Here is a 7,811-nt window from a genome sequence, read left to right as displayed (position 1 = left end):
GCCAAGTCTGCTGGGCCGCAGAGCAGACAGTGGCCTTGACAAGTCTGTCCGGTGTGCTCGATGTCAGCCTTCCTTCCTGAGACACGGGTTCAGTGAACGACAACTCAGGGAAGGGACCACCTTTCTTCTTTGGTGGGTCAGACTTGAAGGAGATAAGGACACTTCAGGATCTCCGGGAGAGACGGTGGGGGTGGGGGAGCGAGAGGCCTTGAAACTCCTTTTCAGTTCAATTGGCACAAAGCACCATATTTTGGGGTATTGGCTTCTGAGCCCCAATATCTGCTCTAAAAAGCACCCTACACTGGTGGCTTAAGCAACAGAAATTGGTCTCAGTTTTGGAGACTGGAAGTCTGAGATGAAGGTGTGGGCAGGGCAGGTTTCTCCTGAGGCTGAGTGGGAAGGGCGTGTTCCAGGCCTCAGTCTGCGTGGCTGCTGGCCGTCCTTGGCATCCCTTGTCTCGTAGAAGCATCACCCGATCTCTGCCCTTGTCTTCATGTGACTCTCTCCGTGTGTGTGTCCAGATTTTCCCTTACCATAAGGACACAGTTATCAGGGGTCCACCCTACGTCCACGTGACCTTACCTAAAGGTAAGTAATTCGATCTGCAATGACCCTATCGCCATAGAAGGTCACATTCTGAGGTCCTGGGGGTTACGACATCAACATATAAATTTTGGTGGGAAGCTCAGGGGACAGTAGAGAAAAGGGGGCCCCAGGGCACAGGCCAGAGCCCTGGGTTGAGGGGTCCCGGGACTTTTCTGGGGGATTGGGATTCTTTTGCATCATTTCTCTCTTAATAACTCTTGCAGAGATTGGCACACTGGAGAGTTACTCTGTAACTTTTTGCTGAATGATAGGACAAATAATCAAATAATTTTTGCCAACAAAGAAGCCTCTGGAAAGGCAGAGCTGGAACTCATTACCTCAGCGAGTTGAGGCTAGCTGTGGCTCTCAGGGCCGGGCCCTCTCCCTTGCAGAGGGGCAGCATCTCCACCAGCTGCACCTCCTCCCCATCCTCGCACCTTTTCCCCAACACTTGCCGGGCCGGGCTCCTTGAGCTCCAGGCCCAGCACAGCGGCTCCCGGGAAGTGGGTCTGGCCCTTCTCCTGAAGGCCAAGTTGCTGGGATCATACTCAGAATTCCAAGGGCTGGAAAGGAAGGAGAGGATGAGGCTGGGCCCAGGTGTGGGCTGTGACCCTATGAGGGTGGGGGCCCTGCTGCCTGCAGCCATCAGAGGAAAACCTTGCCCCTACCCGGTCAAAGTCACTTCTGGCAAGAGCATAGCCCAGGGGCAAGTCCAGCGCTTCAAAAGTCCACGTAATTCAGATCAGAGAATTCCACTTTCTCAGCCTCTGTCAAATGCACTTCACTCTTTCCTTGCAGAAAATATGTGAGATATGAGTGTTCCTCACAATAAGTTTTTTTCTAGAAAACAGAGCTGGCTCAAATATTTTGTTAGGATTCTAGCACTTTGGGAGGCTGAGGCAGGAGGATTCCTTGCCAGGAGCTGGAGACAAACCTAGGCAACAGAGTGAGTCCCCATCTTTATAAAAATTAAAAATACATAAATAAAAATTTTAAAAACATTTGTTAGCTGATTACAATAGAAGACATTTGATTCTATTACTAATATAGTTGGAAGGAGGGAAGGAAAGACTCCAATGGATGTTAGCAAGAACAGAAGCCAAACACAAGTCCAGGCGAAAGTGCTCCTACAAGAATTCCAATTATTTTGCCTTCTCAGTCTTTCATCTTCAAACATCTTCATCTCGGTGCCAGTTAAATCTGGGAGACAGTGGAGAGAAGAGAGGGGAGAAAGGAAGAGAGGAGAGAGAGATGGTGGTGGAGAGAGAGGGGAAAAGACAGAGAGGAGACAGAGAGACCAAGAAGCTGCTCTGGGTTCCCTGCTCCTAACACACGTGAACCTAAGCTAGGCTGTGCTTTTCAGCTTCCCAGGTTTCCATTGGAGAGTATGAGGGGCAATGCCTGGCGCTAGTATTTCCTCTAACTTTGCTGGGTCAGAGGCTACCACCTGTGTGTGTCGGCAGAATATGATGTACACCACGTCGGCAGACAGAAATACATCCTAGGTCTGTGCCATGGTAATTAAGCTCTGTGCCAATGACATGTCCCATTTACAGACCTCACTTGGTTGAAATCCTATCATGATTCTTCAGCCAGATCCCCCAGCACCTTCCATACCCTTCATAAGGCACCATCACTCCCGAGGTGGCACTGCACTCACTTATAAGCCGTCTTCTCTCTCTATAACTGTTGCAGGGATTCGCACACTGGAAGTTACTCTGTAACTGTTGAATGAAAGGACACATTTTACCAATGAAGAAACCTCTGGAGTGGCAGAGTTGGAACTCCTTATCCCAGCTAGCTGGGGCTCATGAAGGCTTCCTGAGCATGCCTGGGGCCCTTTTCCCTGCAGTGTGGCATCTTTCTGTATCTGGTGTAGCACAAGCACGTGGCGCCATCCAGTCACACCCAGTGGAGAGAGAAATGGGCCTCAGGGAGCCCGTACTCCCAGGAGGGAGAGAAAGATCTGCTCCCTCATTGGTGTTCACCATCTTCCGCTTTCTCCTCTTCCTCAACCATCCACACCAAGCTACTGCCACCAAGGATCTGGGTAATGACGCACCACGATGCCCATCACTCTGTGAATCCCACAGCACTGGAAACGCCATGCTTTGGTCCACAAAGAGTCCTCCCTGACTCCGGACTCTAAACAGAGCCAGTGGAATCACCTCTCCAAGTCTCCCGTTTACTTCCCTGGAAAGAGGAGGAAGGAACCTACCTTCTCCGGGTTCAATGAGGCAAAGCTGGTGATGGTTATGATTAGAGATGAAAGCAGACCTTTTGCCCTGTCTTGGGACACTAAAACATGTCCAAGAGGGCTCTTTAGAGATGAAGTTGACAGTAACAGCTTCCATTCCAGTTCTGGGAAAATAAATCTCTGCACACACTCTCCTGTCTGTCCCTCCAACTCTTTTTAACCCCACAGAAATCCAGCTTTTGCCTCTCTCTGGAAGCCTTCTCAGAAGAGGCAAGCCCAGGTGTGGGCTGCACCCTGTGACCTTCTTGCCCTCTGGGGGCACGGGTTTCCTGTCCAGGCAGTGGCAACAGTGTGCATCACACTCAGCGCAGGGCTGAGTACACAGTACCGTACACAGTGGGTGCACAATGAACGGGAGCTGACGTGATTCCAGCTCACCCCAGACTCCCCCAGGCCTTGCCCACCTAGTGAGATTTCACAAGCGTGTCTTGGGTGCTGCCCTGCGTTGGGAACAATGGCTGAGCAAGTGCCCGAGCCCTGCCTTCAAGGAGACAGGATAAATGTACGAAATGGTCCAGCAGCTGCAGCTAATGGCTAAGTGGCTCACGTGGACAGAAGTCCTGGGTTTGAACGTGGAAGAGGATGCTTTGGGCAGATGCTGGGGCAGGCGTGGAGCTGGAGGAGGTGAGCCTTCCTGGAGGGCAGGTGGGACTGGAGAGGTCAGGCCCTCCAGCAGGCAGCATGCTAGAATCACCTGGGAGCTTAAAAAAGGCCAGCGGCCAGGCCCACTCCCAGAGAAATCATCTGATTTGGGATGGGCAGATGAGAAATAGGGATAGGCAGAGGAAGTGGAGGCTTCTGGGTGGGGACGGGGCTGCAACAGGGGCAAGCAGGAAAGCCGTCTTCTCAGAAGGGGTGCCCATTAGCTGACAACAAGATTCAAGATCTGAGGATTGGATGGGGCTTCGGATCTCCTGGTCTTTTCCACTCCGTAGGAGTCCAGGCCCTGACCTCCTCCTGCGTGGCTCCAGCAGCCTCACCCTGGCTGGTCGCCCGGACCCCAGGGGTTCAGGCCACAGGACCATCTCATGCGAACATCTCAGTGAAAGCCCACTCTGTGCCCTTTTGGGTGGGGTTTGGTCAATGAAGATCTGTTGTTCTGAGGAACTTCTGCTGTGACTAAACCACTGTTTCTTTTAAGTTGGCACCTGTCTGTTGAAGCAGCCTCCTATCAAAGGCCATTTGAGGAAACTCAGACTGACAGAATTCTGCATAACTGAGTGAAAACTCCTCTCTCTTACCATGTACAGTAGTAACAGATTCTACTACACACAGGTGTCTTATGATACTGAAGAGTCACCAACGATGAACCACCTGCCCAGGGGGCTCTGCGAGCCCAAGAGGGTCCACAGTTGCCTCCTGATTGTGCAGTGGTGAAAGGAACAGGAGGCCGTGAGCACCATTTACCAGGACTGCCTTCTCCCCTCATGCTGCTTGCTTCCCAAAGCTTCAGGGCTGATGTGGACGGTGAGTTTTCTTCGAAAAATTGATAACAAAGTGTGTTCCATGAGTCTTTCCTCTATGTGTTATATATACTTTAAAAAAGTTAGTTGACAAGTAAAGATTGTATATATTCAAGGTGTCAAATGTAATCATTTGATATATGTATACATTGTATAATGATTATCCCAATCAAATGAATGAACACACCATCACTACCACTCCTGTACAGTAAATCCCAGCACTTCTTTATCTTGTAACTGAAAGTCTGTACCCTCTGCTCACCATCTCATTCCCACACCCTCCAGCCTCTGGCAACCACCATCCTAGTCTGTTTCTATGAGTTTGACTTTCAAGTCTGCATAGAAGATTTAATAGCATTGTATTTTTATGTCTGGCTTAATTTAACTTAGCCTAAAGTCTCCAAGATCATCTATGCTGTCACAAACAACAGGACTCCCTTGTTTCTATCAGGCTGCATAGTGGTCCATTGTGTATATAGACTACGTTTTCTTTATCCATTCATCTGCTGATGGACGTTTAGTGGTTTCCCTATCTTAGCTATAGTGACTAATGCTGCAATGAACAGGAGGGTGCAGACATTTCTTTGACATATTGATTTCATTTCTTTTGGATAAATACACAGAAGCGACATGGCTGGATCATATGGTAGTTCTGGTTTCAGTGTTTTGATAAATCTTTATAATGACTGCATTAATTTATATTCCCACCAACAGTGAACAACAGTGTGCAACAGTGTCACCTCCAACACTTATTATCTCTTGTCTTTGCCACAGTAACAGGTGTGAGGTGATACGTCATTGTGGTTTCGATTTGCATTTCTCTGATGATTAGTGATGTTGAGTATTTTTTTTATATGCTTGTTAGCCATTTGCATATCTTCTTTGGAAAAAAATGTCTATTCAGGTCCTTTGTCCATTTTCAAAGTTGGGTTACTTTTGTTTGTTTCTGTTTTTTTTTTTTTTGCTACTGAGTTGTACGAGTTCCTTATATATTTTGCAGGTTAACCCCCTTATCAGATATGTGGTTTGCAAATATTTTCTCCCATTCCATATGTTGGCTTCTCATTTTGTTGTTTCTTTTGCTGAGCAGAAAATTTGTAGTTTAATGAAATCCCAATTGTTTATTTTTTTCTTTTGTTGCCTATGCATTTGGTGTCACAGGCAAAAAATCATTGCCAGGACCAATGTCATGAAGCTTTTCTTCTGCGTTCTAAGAGTCTTATGGTTTCGAATCTTACACTTAAGTCTTCAATACATTTTGAGTTGATTTCTGTATATGGTGTGAGATAAAGGTCCAATTCTATTCTTCTGCATATGGATATCCAGTTTTCCCATTGTTATTTATTGAAGAGACTGTCCTTTCCCATTTGTTCTTGGCACCTTTGTTGAAAATCAATTGGCTATAAGTGTGTGAATTGATTTCTGGGCTTTCCATTCTGTTCCATTGGTCTAAATGTCTGTTTTTATGCCAGTACCCTATTTTGGTTACTATAGTTTTATAGTATGTTTTGAAGTCAGGTTGTATGATGCCACCAGCTTTGTTCCTCTTTTTCAAGGTTGCTTTTGCTATTTGGGGTCTTCTGTGATTCTATATAAATTTTAGGATTTTTCTTCTATCTGTGAAAAATGCCATTGATATTTTGATAGGAATTACACTGAATCTGTAGATCACCTCGGGTACTATGGATACTGTAAAAATATTAATTCTTTCAATCCATGAACGTGGGATACCTTTACATTTGTATCTTCCTTTTCATCCATGTCTTACAGTTTTTGGTATACAGATCTTTCATCTCCTTGGTTAAATGTATTCCTGCATATTTTATTCTTTTTGATGCTATTGTAAATAAAATCATTTTAATTTCTTTTTGGGTAATTTATTTTTGGTGTATAGGAGTGCAACTAATTATTATGTGTTGATTTTGTATTCAAAATCTTTACTGAGTTCATTTAGTAAGTGAACTATTCATTAGTTCTAAGAGTATTTTGGTGGAGTTCTTTTGGGGTTTTCTATATGTAAGATCATGGCATTTGCAAACAGAAAATTTTGCTGTTTCCAAATTGGATGCCTTTTATTTCTTTCTTCCTTTTTTTTTTTTTTTTTCTATTTGTTTTCCTTGGGGCAGATGTCATGGTATAATTGATGTAACAGAGGAACTTAAAGGTTGACATCCAATGTGCAGAAAACTTATTATTGTTTTCCAACATCTGTTCTCCCTCTCCTACGTAGAATTTTTAGCTGGGCATATTTTCATCCTCTCATACGTTTGGATGTGGCCACCTGACTGTTTTCTGGAGAGTAGAGGCAAGGGGTCGAAACGTTCAATCGTGGCTTGTGCCTTTACATGGAGGGATCATGTCTTGCCCTCTCTTTTCCTCCTTCCCACTGGCTGCTCCAGCAGGAGCTGGTGCAGAGATCTTGGCCTGTGAGACAAAACTGAGGAAGAAAGAGGCTCATAATTGAAGGAATCCAGGTCCCAAATGATACAGGAGCCCCCACACCAGCCCTGAACCTGCTGCTCAGACTTCTGTGTGAAGAACAAACGCGTAAACCTTCACCCCGTGGAAGCCTTGATCATTTTGGTCACAGCAGCTTAGACTTATCCTCACTAACTAATACACTGTTGATTAAGGATCCTGAACATTTCTAGCATGACTTATCTGACCCAGACACTAAAAAATAACAAGAAAAGAATGAACTTGACTTTCTCTAAGTCACATGGAGGATTTAACTGTTCTTCAGGTCAGAAGGGCTCACTCAGCTGACCCTCTTCTAGGTCAAGAATGTGGCACAGCAAGTTCTGTCTTTTTCTACATCAGACAAGATTATGGTGTTTTTCCCACTGGCCAACTTCCTGCTGTGGCCTGAACTTGATACAGGACAAGCTTTTGCTTTTGGCAATAGGGAAAAGGCTCCCAAAGCAGCATCTCCTGGGACTGCTTGTTGATGAATGCAAAGACCCCTGAGGGAGATCTGGGTTACACAAGCATGTGAAATGCTTGCTATCACATTGATTTTTTTAGGATAAGCCTCCCTGAGAGGACTAGTTGCAGGGCTTAGGGAGGACTTGCGGGGTGGGAGCAGGAGCAGGAGAACATCTACTGCTGACCTCAGGGCAGGCGCCCAGGGAGCAGAGGTATTCCAATTTCTTCCCTCCTTTCTAGTAAGTGCTGGGCATGAGAGGTCTGAGCAATGGCGCCTCTTTTTCCCCATCCAAGTTCCGACCTATGAGTCAAAGTAGTCAGCAAAGTGGACTGTAATTAATTAAGCTCGTATTTTAAAGCACGGATTGTATGTGTAGGTAATCCTATGCTGATTCCCAGAATGAGGCAGCCTCGCACTGCAGCCCTGGAGGGACAAAGCAGAGCGCCCCCTCGTGGACAGCTTCCTGCAGCCGGCCCGTGCTCGTGGAAGCATGGTGGCCAGCAGCGTCCGGAAGCCAGCAGTTCCCTTGACGCCCTCCTGGGGAAGTCTCATCATGCAGTGCCTTCAGCAAGCCACCTCC

Source organism: Rhinopithecus roxellana, chromosome 21, assembly GCF_007565055.1.
Source record: "Rhinopithecus roxellana isolate Shanxi Qingling chromosome 21, ASM756505v1, whole genome shotgun sequence".
In the NCBI taxonomy this organism is placed as follows: Eukaryota; Metazoa; Chordata; class Mammalia; order Primates; family Cercopithecidae; genus Rhinopithecus; species Rhinopithecus roxellana.
This window is presented reverse-complemented; position numbering follows the sequence as displayed.